At 37.0% G+C, this 14,581-nt stretch overlaps 1 protein-coding gene across 1 annotated transcript in view; it reads right to left on the bottom strand.

Annotated features, from left to right (window-relative positions):
- Window positions 1-14,581, bottom strand: part of SLC16A7 (solute carrier family 16 member 7) — a 167,039-nt gene that overhangs the window by 89,996 nt on the left and 62,462 nt on the right. The gene's annotated exons all lie outside the window — the stretch shown is intronic.

The raw sequence follows: 14,581 nt of genomic DNA on the forward strand, positions 1-14,581 counted from the left end.
TTCCTACTTACAAAATATCCCAAGTCAGAGTCAACTCTTTTATACTTTATAGTACAGAATCCCACAGCTTAATTAAAGCTTTGGTTCAAATAGCTGACTAGATCCAAAACTGCATTTGAATTAAAGCTCTTGTACTATTGTAAACTACTCTTGCAAAACCATATTAGTACAGACATGGCACAGCCTTCTATCTAGGTAAGAATACAAGTAAGGCTCTTTGATTTTTATATAATAGTGTCATTTTTGCAACCCACATAATTAGAACACAAAGCAGATCTATCTTATTACAACAGGCAATACAGAACTGCCAACCTCTTTAGTCTTAATTATCTGCTATTCAAATTTAGTCAAAAGTCAGCCAACAGATCAAGATATTTCTGTAAATTTTCATTTGGATATAATGGTGATGAAAAATAAAATCTGAAAAGAGATAATCAAATTAAATAACTAACCAAATGATAATTATAGTAACAACAATAAACATCTCCATGTCAGAAGCATAGTGTGGTGAAACAATGAGGCTGCTGGAATCTGGAGCCATCAATGAAGCAGAAGTTCATGTTCTTCATGATAGAGGGGACTTATAGGACTCCATGCAAAATGGGAGACAAGAGAGTCTGGCTCATTGATGTAAGCCAGGTGCTGGTCTGGGCTGTATTACATACCCTCTTTAATCCCTCCTGAATGGAGCAAGAAAAAATAAAACTGTTGCCCATCACCACCTGGGACAATTTTTTTTTTTTTTTTTTTTTTTCATTGGGGTCAATGGGACCCAGGCATAACTTTGCAACAAAAATCAAACGAAGCTACTCCACGGCTTAATCCTAGATGTCTATAGTTTCCAAACAAGCAAAGAATGTGGAGCAGTGGTTACTCTCCTATACTTCAAAAACTGCTTGTTGAAGCTATGCATATCTTACAATCATCAATTTCTCTTCTAGGTGTGCACATTTTTGCACAAGAAGACATGTAAACAAATGTTTATAGCAGTGTGGAAATAAGAGTTTAAAAACTTAGAAAGAACTTAAATGTCTATCAATAGGAGAATGATAATTAAAGTATGTATATTCACTGAATGGAATATACAGAGTTAAATTGGATGAGCTCAAGTTACATGTTTGAGCCATCTCAAATAAACGAAGCATGTGGTAAAAGGACAAATTCAGTACACCAATATATGAGGTCTGATAACTAATAAAAACTATAAAATATTATATATGAAACATTCATATATAGTAATAATATAAAACCATGAATGAGAATGATAAACCCCAAATTCAGCAAGGCTATTATTACAGGGCACAGGGAAGGAAGGAAGGGGAGCAATAGCAGAGGAGAAAAGCATGGGTCTCCATCTGCATCTATGAAGTATTAGTACTTATGGAACTAAGATAAGATTTAATTATTCAATAAATAAACATTTTATGTACATTCTATGTGCTTGGCACTATTCTAGGCACTGAGAAGAGCGATAAAAAAAAAAAAACAGGCTGGGCTTCCCTGGTGGCGCAGTGGTTGAGGGTCCGCCTGCCGATGCAGGGGACACGGGTTCGTGCCCCGGTCCGGAGGATCCCACATGCCGCGGGGCGGCTGGGCCCTTGAGCCATGGCCGCTGAGCCTGCGCGTCCGGAGCCTGTGCTCCGCAACGGGAGAGGCCACGGCAGTGAGAGGCCTGCATACAGCAAAAAAAAAAAAAAAAAAAAAAAAAAAAAAAAAAATAAGGTTGCCTGGAGGAAGAGTTCTGGTAGAGGGAAGAACATATGCAAAGGTCCTGAGGCTGCAGTGTGCATGATAAGTTCAAAATGAAAGAGATGTAGAGGCACACAGTAAACAATAAAAAGTTATATTACCATTAAAAGTTAAAAGTTATATAACTATTCTTTAATAGTGATAATGTTCAAGTTATTTTAACAGAACTATCTGGCTGGGTAGGAGATAGAAAAATGCATTATACATGGACTTTGGTCTCCAATATACAGATTCAAGTCTCCAATACCTTCTAAGCAGCCAGTATCACACTGAGAATAAGTCATAAAAGAAGGAAGGAAGGCTGAGGTGGCAAAATATTAGTTTCTCTAGAAAATGTCCAGTCAACTCTCTTATCTAAAAAAAAAAATGACAGGAAGAAAGAAGCATTTTGCATAAAAAAATCAAATGCTTCTCCATATCCTTTCTCCTGTACTACCCCCATGTGACGGTTAATTTGATATATCAACTCAGCTATGATACCCAGCTGTTTGGTCAAATACCAGTCAAGATATTGCTGTGAAGGTATTTTGTAGATGTAATTAACATTTACAATCAATTGACTTCCAGTAAAGAAAATTACCCTCCACAATGTGGGTGGGCCTCATCTGATCAGTTGAGGGACATACAAGCAAAAAACTGAGGTTTCCCAAAGGAGAAAGAATTCTGCCTCAAGACTGTAACATAAAAATCCTGTCTGTTTCCAGCTTGCTGGCTGGCCCTGTGAACTTTGGACTCAAGACTGCAACATCAACTCTTACATGGATTGCCAGCCTGCCAGCCTGCCCTATAAATTTCAGACTTGCCAGCCTCCATGATCATGTGAGCCAAGTCCTTAAAATTAATCTCTTGGTTTTGTGTCTCTGGAGAACTCTGACAAATTTTGGTACCATGAAATGGAAAGTTACTGTGAAGAATACTTAAACATTTGGAAGTGGCTTTGGAACAGGGTAATGGGTAGAGGCTGGAAGAGTTCTGAGGAGTTTGACTGTAAAAGCATAGATTGTCTTGACCAGAATATTGCTAGAAATATGAATGTTGAAGATGCCTTTGCTGAGGTTTCAGATAGAAATAAGAAATATGTTATTGGTTACTGAAGGAAAGATGACCTTGTGACAGAGAACGTAGCTGAATTGTGTTCTTCTTTTGGGTGGCAAGTAGAACTTGTAAGTGATAAAACTGGACGTTTGAGCTGAGGATGTCACTTCCAACAAAGTGTGGGACGCATGGCCTGGTCACTCCTTGCTTTGCATAGTACAATGGGAGAAGACAAAAATTGAAGCAATGGAAGAAATTGTTAAGCAAGAAGGAACCAGAACGTGATGATTTGGAAAATCCTCAGCCTATCCAAATAGTGTACTCTGGAAACAGTCAAGAACAAATATTTCCTAAAGGGATTAGGTGTGTGACTCACGGATCCAATCGACCAACTCGTCAGAAGCCAGGGACCAAGATGCAGGAATCCAGAAAAGATCTGTGGAGAACCCCCTTGTCTCTGTCTTGTCTGAGAACCCCTGTGAATTGCACAAGAGACAGACAATGGTTTTGAACATTTTGTACCAGCAGAAACACTGTCAGCATGGATTCAAAGGAACAGAGGTAAGATGAAATCAAGGAAGAATGACTCTGAGGGGAGAACCACAAATGGATATGCCTCAGCTAAGGACCAATTCAGTTCCAGAGGGTGAAGCTGCCTCCCCCATTCTAGGAGGCAGGGCTTAGGGGTGGGGTCACCCCAGCAGGTCCAGAGGACAGAGCAACAAGCCACAGAGAATTGTTCTCAGGTTTTAAACCTAATGGAATTTGTCCAGCTAAGCTGAAAAGCTACTTTAGAGTTTTGGACTAGTGATCCTTTTTGTTCCTTCCAATTTCTCCCTTTATAAAGGAGAATGCCTATTCTATATCTGTCTAACTGTCGTATCTTGGAAACAGAATACTTGTTTTCTAGGCATCACAGGCCCACAGATGGAGAGGAATTTTGCCCTTGCTGGACCATACCCCAAGCCTCACCCACAACTGATTTAGATAAAATTTGGACTTAGTTGTTGCTGGAATGGTTGACTTTGGGGATACTGGGATTGGGTGAACATATTGTTTACATGGGAAGGACATGAGTTTTGGGAGTATCAGAAGGCAACCTGTTTTGGGATGAACTGTGTCCCTCAAAAAAGATGTGTTTAAGTCCTAACCTCCAATCTCAGAATATGACCTTATTTGGAAATAGGGCCAGTGTAGATGTTATTAGTTAAGATAAGGTCATACTGGAGTATGATGGAGTATGATGGATTTCTAATCCAATATGACAGGTGTCCTTATAAGAAGATGGCCACGTGAAGACAGAAACCCAGGGAGAGTGCCATGTAAAGATGGAGGCATAAATTGGTGTTATGCCACCATACCTGGGTCTATCAGAAGGTAGAAGAGGAAAGGAAGGATCCTCTCCCAGAAGCTTCCAAGAAAGCACAGCCTAGTCAATACTTTGATTTCAGACTTCTAGTCTCCAGAACTGAGAGAGAATACCTTTCTGTTGTTTCAAGCCACCTAGTCTATGGTACTTTGTTATGGCAGCCCTAGGAAGTGCTGTCAAAGGACCTTGGTGAACTTTTCAGCAATTCATGGAGTAGATCTGATAATGAGCTAAAGGTACAGAGACAAACTTTTTGATGGTAATTTGATTTGCATACTCTCAGTAGAAAACTAAGTAGGTGAATATCCAATGGACACAGTGAATTGGACTAGCACCTACATATTAATACATGCAAGCCAGGTTCTGAATATAAATATCTAATAATCAAAGGTGAATTGAAGAGTATGCTAAAACATGATAAGAAATTTATACATAACCCAACTTAAAAAAAACACTGTCAGGGTCTCAAACTTAGTTTTTTCGACCATCATAGTCAAATAATAGTTTTATCTTTAGATTGAATGCAGATTGCTTCAAACTTTACATGAAGATACTTCATAAATATGTGCATATTTATGATTTTACTCATATTTAAAATTTCCTTAATTAGTGAAACTTCAGCCACCTGAATATTTGTTATAAATTATGAACCTGTCAGCATGGCTTTAGTGTATAGCAGAAGGAGAAGTGGCAAAACTCTCTTCTCTAACCTTGAGAACATAAACATACCTAAGCAAATCCATATACAGACAAAGGACTGGATTATATAAGTTTTAATAAATTGATAACAAAAGTTTCAGCCACACTTAGGGTGAATCTGGAAAATATAACTGCACAACTACACCTTAAATGCCAGTACTTATATAGCTATTCCTCCAAATGGAAATGTATTGAGGACTAAAGAATGATTTCCTTTTCAAAAACAGCGTGAACACTTAAGAAACCATTAACTCTACTTGTCACCCAGTAAATAGAGTTTTTGATACCAGTGCCAGCACTTTCAATAGCGCTTGTTACTTTCCTTCTCTGGATCCAGATCCTCATATATAAAATGTGATGGTTCTTCAAGGTTTCTATGAGTTCCAAATTTCAATTGCAAAATCATCGATCACTGTCTGACATTTAATTTCAGTTCAAAAGAAATATAAATGGAAATCTGCAATAAGTAGTACCACAATAACATTTAGCTTTTGAGGTTTACTTGTCTTTATCATGTGAGTCTAAATACAACCAAAACAAGTTTTGCTGGCCTTGGATACTTGCTGAATAAAGATAACAATGGCCAAACACTTTAGAAGGAACAGAAAATATATACATTTATCTAATTTATGGCTCCAGTGGCATAAGTAATGTATCTCTTTATGTTGGGAACTCAGTACAGAATATGACTACTCTGTAAATGTATAGAGCAGATACCTTTAGTTTTAGAAACCAGCTTGGAAAACTGTAAAATTAATAAGCAGTGTCTTTAATTACATATAAATTATACAGATAGCATCACCCACAATAACTTCAAATCTTGCTATAGTATAGTCCCAAACATTTTGGGAACAAATTACCTAAGCCTCATAATAAAACCCGATTCATTTTTACAGTTTCTTAGCAAAGTACACATAGACATTTACAAATCATTATGATTTAGAATAAGAAAAATAAGATTACTTTTGATATTGTTATCTAATATCAAGTTAAAATGACATTTTAGGGATTAAAGATTCAGAGTTACTTTCAAAATTCCAGTGTTAAGTAAAATTTTAGATTTTCTTACTAAGGAAGACTTGGCCGACTATATAATGTACTATATAGTGTAAGTGTGATTAATACATCTTTCAGCCAAGAGGTTTAAGAATGACAACAGTTAGTTTTATAAAAATATTAAAAACTCTGTTTCCCTAATACAAGCATAGAATACCTCATTAGCCTTAACCACTCAAAAGCAAAATATTTTATTATCAGCTAACACTTACAGACTTTCTCACTGTCTTTCATTAACCTCAGAACATGAAATCAGTTGATATTAAAGGAATAAAAAATGTCTATAATCTAAAGTATAGCTTAGGATAGATTGGTTCAAGATGGTAGAGTAGAAGGACGTGTGCTCACTCCCTCTTGCAAGATCACCGGAATCACAACTAACTGATGAACAATCATCAACAGGAAGACACTAGAACTCACCAAAAAAGATATCCCACATCCAAAGACAAAGGAGAAGCTGCAGTGAGATGGTAGGAAGGGCACAATCACAATAAAATCAAATCCCATAACCGCTGGGGAGGTGACTCACAAATTGGAGAACAATTATACCACAGAAGCCCACCACTGCAGTGAAGCTTCTGAGCCCCACGTCAGGCTTCCCAACCTGGGGGTCCAGCATCAGGAGGAGGAATTCACAGAGAATCAGACTTTGAAGGCTAGTGGGATTTGATTGCAGGACCTCGACAGGACAGGGGAAAACAGAGACCCCACTCTTGGAGGGCACACACAAAGTAGTGTGTGCATCGGGACCCAGAGGAAGGAGCAGTGACCCCACAGGAGACTGAACCAGACCTAACTGCTAGTGTTGGAGGGTCTCCTGCAGAGGCGGGGGGGCGTGGCTGTTTCTCACTGTGAGGACAAGGACACTGGCAGCAGAAGTTCTGGGAAGTACTCCTTAACTGAGCCCTCCCAGAGTCTGCAATTAGCCCCACCAAAGAACCTGTAGCCTCCACTGCTGGGTCATCTCAGGCCAAACAACCAACAGGGAGGGAACCCCACCCCACCCATCAGCAGACAAGCGGATTAAAGTTTTACTGACCTCTACCCACCAGAACAACACCCAGCTCTACCCACCACCAGTCCCTCCCATCAGGAAGCTTGCACAAGTCACTCAGATAGCTTCATCCACCAGAGGGCAGACAGCAGAAGCAAGAAGAATTACAGTCCTGCAGCCTATGGAACAAAAACCACATTCACAGAAAGATAGACAAAATGAAAAGGCATAGGGCTATGTACCAGATGCAGGAACAAGGTAAAACCTCAGGAAAACAATTAAATGAAGTGGAGATAGGCAACCTTCAGAAAAAGAATTCAGAATAATAATAGTGAACATGATCCAGGACCTCGGAAAAAGAATGGAGGCAAAGATCGAGAAGATGCAAGAAATGTTTAACAAAGACCTAGAAGAATTAAAGAACAAACACCTAAAAGAATTAAAGAACAAAGAACAGATGAACAATACAATAACTGAAATGAAAAATACACTGGAAGGAATCAATAGCAGAATAACTGAGGCAGAAGAATGGATAAGTGACCTGGAAGACAGAATGGTGGAATTCACTGCCATGGAACAGAATAAAGAAAAAAGAATGAAAAGAAATGAAGACAGCCTAAGAGGCCTTTGGGACAACATTAAACGCAACAACATTCACATTATAGGGATCCCAGAAGTAGAAGAGAGAGAGAAAGGACCCAAGGAAATATCTGAAGAGATTATAGTTGAAAACTTCCCTAACATGGGAAAGGATATAGCCACCCAAGTCCAGGAAGCACAGAGAGTCCCATACTGGATAAACACAAGGAGAAACATGCCAAGACACATAGTAATCAAACTGACAAAAATTAAAGACAAACAAAAATTACTGAAAGCAACAAGGGGAAAATGACAAATAACATTCAAGGTAACTCCCTTAAGGTTAACAGCTGATTTCTCAGCAGAAACTCTACAAGCCAGAAGGGAGCAGCATGATATATTTAAAGTGATGAAAGGGAAGAACCTACAACCAAGATTACTTTAGCCAGTAACAGTCTCATTCAGATTCGATGGAGAAATCAGAAGCTTTACAGATAAGCAAAAGCTAAGAGAATTCAGCACCACCAAACAAGCTCTACCACAAATGCTAAAGGAACTTCTCTAAGTGGGAAGCACAAAAGAAGAACAGGACCTACAAAAACAAACCCATAACAATTAAGAAAATGGTAATACAAACATACATATCGATAATTACCTTAAACGTGAATGGATTAAATACTCCAACCAAAAGGCACAGGCTTGCTGAATGGATACAAAAACAAGACCCATATATATGCTGTCTACAAGAGACCCACTTCAGACCTAGGGGCACATACAGACTGAAAGTGAAGGGATGGAAAAAGATATTCCATACAAATGGAAATCAAAAGAAAGCTGGAGTAGCAATACTCATATCAGAGAAAATAGACTTTAAAATAAAGAATGTTGCAAAAGACAAGGAAGGACACTACATAATGATCCAGGGATCAATCCAAGAAGATATAACAATTATAAATATATATAGGAGCACCTCAATACATGAGGCAACTGCTAACAGCTATAAAAGAGGAAATTGACAGTAACACAATAATAGTGGGGGACTTTAACACCTCATTTACACCAATGGACAGATCATCCAAACAGAAAAGTAATAAGGAAACACCAGCTTTAATGACACAATAGATCAGGTAGATTTAATTGATATTTATAGGATATTCCATCCCAAAACAGCAGATTACACTTTCTTCTCAAGTGCACATGGAACATTCTCAAGGATAGATCACATCTTGGGTCACAAATCAAGCCTCGGTAAATTTAAGAAAATTAAAATCATATCAAGCATCTTTTCCAGCCCCAACGCTATGAGATTAGAAATAAGTTACAGGGGGAAAAAAACCCATAAAAAACACAAACACATGGAGGCTAAACAATATGTTACTAAATAACCAAGAGATCACTGAAGAAATTAAAGAGGAAATCAAAAAATACCTAGAAACAAATGATAATGAAAACACGACGACCAAAAACCTATGGGATGCAGCAAAAGCAGTTCTAAGCGGAAAGTTTATAGCTATACAAGCCTACCTCAAGAAACAAGAAAAATCTCAAATAAACAACCTAATCTTACACCTAAAGCAATTAGAGAAAGAAGAACAGAAAAACCCCAAAGTTAGCAGAAGGAAAGAAATCATAAAGATCAAATCAGAAATAAATGAAAAAGGAATGAAGGAAACAAAGAAGGAAACAAAGAAGGAAGCAAAGATCAATAAAACTAAAAGCTGGTTCTTTGAGAAGATAAACAAATTTGATAAACCTTTAGCCAGACTCATCATGAAAAAGAAGGAGAGGACTCAAATCAATAAAATTAGAATTGAAAAAGGAAAAGTTACAACGGACACTGCAGAAATACAAAGCATCCTAAGAGACTACTACAAGCAACTCTATGCCAATAAAATGGACAACCTGGAAGAAATGGACAAATTCTTAGAAAGGTATAACTGTCCAAGACTGAACCAGGAAGAAATAGAAAATATGAACAGACCAATCACAAGTAATGAAATTGAAACTGTGATTAAATATGTTCCAACAAACAAAAGCCGAGGACCAAATGGCTTCACAGGTGAATTCTATCAAACATTTAGGGAAGAGTTAATACCCGTCCTTCTCAACCTCTTCCAAAAAATTGCAAAGGAACACTTCCAAACTCATTCTACGAAGCCACCATCACCCTGATACCAAAACCAGACAAAGATACTACAAAAAAAGAAAATTACAGCCCAATATCATGATGAATATAGATACAAAGTTAATGCACAGAAATCTCTTGCATTCCTATACACTAACAACAAAAGATCAGAAAGAGAAATTAAAGAAACAATCCCATTCACCATTGCAACAAAAAGAATAAAATACCTAGGAATAAACCTACCTAAGAAGGTAAAAGACCTGTACTCATAAAACTATAAGACATTGATGAAAGACATCAAAGATGACACAAATAGATGGAGAGGTATATCATGTTCTTTGCTTGGAAGAATCAATACTGTGAACATGACTATACTACCCAAGGCAATCTACAGATTCAATGCAATCCTTATCAAATTACCAATGGCATTTTTTACAGAACTAGAACAAAAAAAATCTTAAAATGTGTATGGAGACACAAAAGACCCCAAATAGCCAAAGCAATCTTGAGGGAAAAAAACGGAGCTGGAGGAATCAGACTCCCTGACTTCAGACTATACTACAAAGCTACAGTAATCAGGACAATATGGTACTGGCACAAAAACAGAAATACAGATCAATGGAACAGGATAGAAAGCCCAGAGATAAACCCACGCACCTATGGTCAACTAATTTATGACAAAGGAGGCAAGGATGTACAATGGAGAAAAGACAGCCTCTTAAATAAGTGGTGCTGGGAACACTGGACAGCTACATGTAAAAGAATGAAATTAGAACACTCCCTAACACCATACACAAAAATAAACTCAAAATGGATTACAGACCTAAATGTAAGACTGGACACTATATAAAACTCTTAGAGGAAAACATAGGAAGAATATTTATGTCAAACACTTTGACATAAACCACAGCAAGATCTTTTTTGATCCACCTGCTAGAGTAATGGAAATAAAAACAAAAATAAACAAATGGGACCTAATGAAACTTAAAAGCTTTTGCACAGCAAAGGAAACTACAATCAAGATGAAAAGACAACCCTCAGAATGGGAGAAAATATTTGCAAATGAATCAACGGACAAAGGATTAATCTCCAAAATATATAAATAGCACATGCAGCCAATATTAAAAAAACAAACAACCCAATCAAAAAATGGGCAGACCTAAATAGACATTTCTATTTAGACACACAGGTGGCCAAGGGGCACATGAAAAGCTGCTCAACATCACTAATTATTAGAGAAATGCAAATCAAAACTACAATGAGGTATCACCTCACACAAGTTAGAATGGGCATCATCAAAAAATCTTCCAACAACAGATGCTGGAGAGGGTGTGGAGAAAAGAGAACCGTCTTGCACTGTGTTTTTTGGTTTTTTATTTTAATTTTATTTATTTTTTATATAGCAGGTTCTTATTAGTTTATTGCACTGTTGGTGGGAATGTAAATTGATACAGCCACTGTGGAGAACTGTATGGAGTTTCCTTAAAAAACTAAAAATAGAATCAGCATATGACACAGCAATCCTGCTACTGGTCATATACCCAGAGAAAACCATAATTCCAAAGAAATATGCACCCCAATGTTCATTGCAGGACTATTTACAATAGCCAGGTCATTCCCATCGACAGATGAATGGATAAAGAATATGTGGTACATATATACAATGGAATATTACTCAGCCATAAAAAGGAATGAAACTGAGTCATTTGTAGAGACATGGTTGGACCTAGAGACTGTCATACAGAGTGAAGTAAGTCAGAAAGAGAAAAACAAATATCATATATTAACGCATATATGTGGAACCTAGAAAAATGGTACAGATGAACCGGTTTGCAGGGCAGAAATTGAGACACAGACGTAGAGAACAAACGTATGGACACCTGGGGGGAAAGGGGGACGGGGACGGTGGTGGGATGAATTGGGAGATTGGGATTGACATATATACACTAATATGTATAAAATAGAAACTAATAAGAACCTCCTGTATAAAAAAATAAAATAAAATAAATTCAAAAAAAGAAATAAAGTGTAGCTTAACATGGATACAAGTTGTATAATTTAAAAGTTAGCTGAATAGAGAGAGAACATGAGTTTGCCACTTTTCAGGGCTCAGAGCTGAGAACAGAGGTAACTGATCATTAACTTTTAGCTGGAAGCAAACTTGCACACATATCTCAAGAGACTCTCTGCTCTGCCCTCCCCTATTTCTTCTCTCAAATCAGGGGAAAGGTAGCTCTATCTCTTCTTGAAGGTCTTGCTTGCTTTGACATGCACCATTAATTCATACTTTTTATAGTGTAAAGTTAACTTGGCTTAAATTATACTCTGGGTCAAAGAATGTAACTAAGTCTTGCAATTTGGTTAAATTTAATCTTCTGATTAAATTTCTGCTAAATTTAACCTTCTGATTCTCTTTCTCTGATGTTTATATAACCACATTTTCAAATGTATGTACCATGATGTGGTTTAATATCATGAATAGAACAAATTGCAAAAGTAATATAATATATAAATTAAACTGTCAGTGAATCTTCACCTAGTCTGACTAGATAACTTGACCAGTTATGAACAGTAATAAAGAGGCCCAGGTCATGTGTTAAATCCCTTGAGAGGCAGATAATTTCATTTTGTTGCCTAATCATAAACTACATGCCTTACTTGGCCAGCCATTCTGTAAATGTCTGCCCTCTGTCACAAAGGGTCCTCCCCTAAGACCATGATTAGGGGGACTTCCCTGGTGGTGCAGTGGTTAAGAATCCACCTGCCAATGCAGGGGCCACGGGTTTGAGCCCTGGTCCAGGAAGATCCCACATGCCGCAGAGCAGCTAAGCCTGTGCACCACAACTACTGAGCCTGTGCTCTAGAGCCCACAAGCCACAACTACTGAGCCCGTGCTCCACAACAAAGAGAAGCCACCACAAAGAGAAGCCCGTACACTGCAACAAAGAGTAGCCCCCGCTAACCGCAACTAGAGAAAGCCCGCGCACAGCAACGAAGGCCCATCATAGCCAAAAATAAATAAATTAATTAATTAATTAAAAAAAACAGGAACTGGGGAATCTGATGGTGGGTCAGTGTTGCCATTTTTGGATTTGAAGAACTTACAATAAGTTCTGGAGAAATGAAGAGCTATCGTTTAGTGGGTGTTTCCCATATTCTACGTAGGTTATTGTACCAAACAATTTACATCCATGACCTCATTCTTTAAACCATATAAGATAGACATTATGATACATATTTAAAGTAAGAGGACACGGAGGGTCAGAGTTTGGTTACTTAGGTCAGATAGTTAGTAAACATTGGGTCCTGGATTCCAATTTTGGTTATGTGGGTCCAAGGTCCATGTTCCTCTCCACTGAACAGCAGGTCAGCCTTTCTGTGGTCAATGGATGAGGAGAATTTGATTTCCTACATGAAAGATGCCATTATTTAGACTTAGGCAATAAGCAATGACTTGTAAAATATGATTCCCAAAGATTTTAATAGGCTGCATTTCTAAATGTATATATATAATGGTTACAATAACCAGGTAGTAACAAATAATCTCTGGACATTTCCTCTAATTTATTTAGCTAAATAATGCAAATGCCTTTAAAAATAAGACGTGATATTTTTATGTCTTCTATTAAAACCTTAAGTTCAAAACCTTAATGAAACAAAATAAAAGCATTAGGAAATTTTGCCTTGTACAAAATTAGGCATACACTGAAGTTTTAACACACTAAATAAACTGTAATATGGATTTCACAATTATATAGTACATATAGCAATCAAAAGCAGATGATGTCTTTACTGAGAACTCTTCAAATACCTTTGTCCCAACACAGCAAAGTGCTTGGTAGCTAGGAAGTGTTCAATACATTTATTTGGGATAAAATTACCTGATGCAACATAGGTGACTAATCAATTAATAATAACTTCACTCTGTACTCCATAGATATACCTCAAGTAGTTTTTATTTTCAAAAAAGGTGGTAGAATAAAATTTCATTAGTCATTTGCTTCATCAACTACTTTTCTATAAAGCCAAATGACAATAAGACTTAATTCTCTGCAAATAAATGATTATTAACTTTATTAAGCAAACAGGCCATTAATTATACCAAGAATGCTAAATTTAAAAAGCTCTCATATGTGTGATTAATATTTTTACTTAGTATTATTACAAAAAGTTCTAAAGTTAAATAAAAACAGAAATACAAAGATATATTCTAAGATTGATATGTAAAAAGAAAATAACCTGATAACGCAAGATCTAAAAAAATTAGAATTGGCAGGAGTGTGAACAATACATTTTGTACTTATTTTGTATGATTTTGCTTTTGATACAACAATATTAAATTCTTAAGAAATTACTATTCAAAGACAGTGATGTTTATTACATAAACCACTGAGAAAGGAAAGCCAAATACAAAACAGACTTGTACACCATGAGCCCGGGCGAGAAAATGGCTGAAGGTGACTAACCTTTGCCAAGGTTACAAATTCTCAAAGTAATTCCAAAAATGTGGTAATGTGAATTTTTAAAAAAATTCCAGTTTCCAAAATTCTTCAATAATTCGGGGATGAGAGAGAGAGAGAGACAGAGGAAACGGTCTCAGACAAAAACCTTGATAAACAGCATGTGTGCTCTTGGAACAGGTTATTAATTCTGCCTTTGAAATATAACAATGAGTTCCTGGCAATGAATTTGTTTATAATATTATTCCCAAGTTCTATGCAGCATTCTCACATTTCCCTTGTGAGATTTTGATGTTTTTCACATTATGACTAAGGAGTGAAAACTGAGTTCGTGGGGAAAACCCAAGTTTCTCATGTGAATAAAAATTGCAAGAAATTCTGCAAGGCGGAAAGCTCAGATATAGATATTTGGGTGAGGAAAAGCAGTGAACTAGTCAAAAGACTAATCAAACACCTCACAAACACAATGGGAATCTTTTAATGGATTGCTTTTCTCATTTGAATAAATTTCTTTC

Source organism: Lipotes vexillifer, unplaced genomic scaffold, assembly GCF_000442215.2.
Source record: "Lipotes vexillifer unplaced genomic scaffold, Lipotes_vexillifer_v1.1 scaffold387, whole genome shotgun sequence".
Taxonomy (NCBI): domain Eukaryota; kingdom Metazoa; phylum Chordata; class Mammalia; order Artiodactyla; family Lipotidae; genus Lipotes; species Lipotes vexillifer.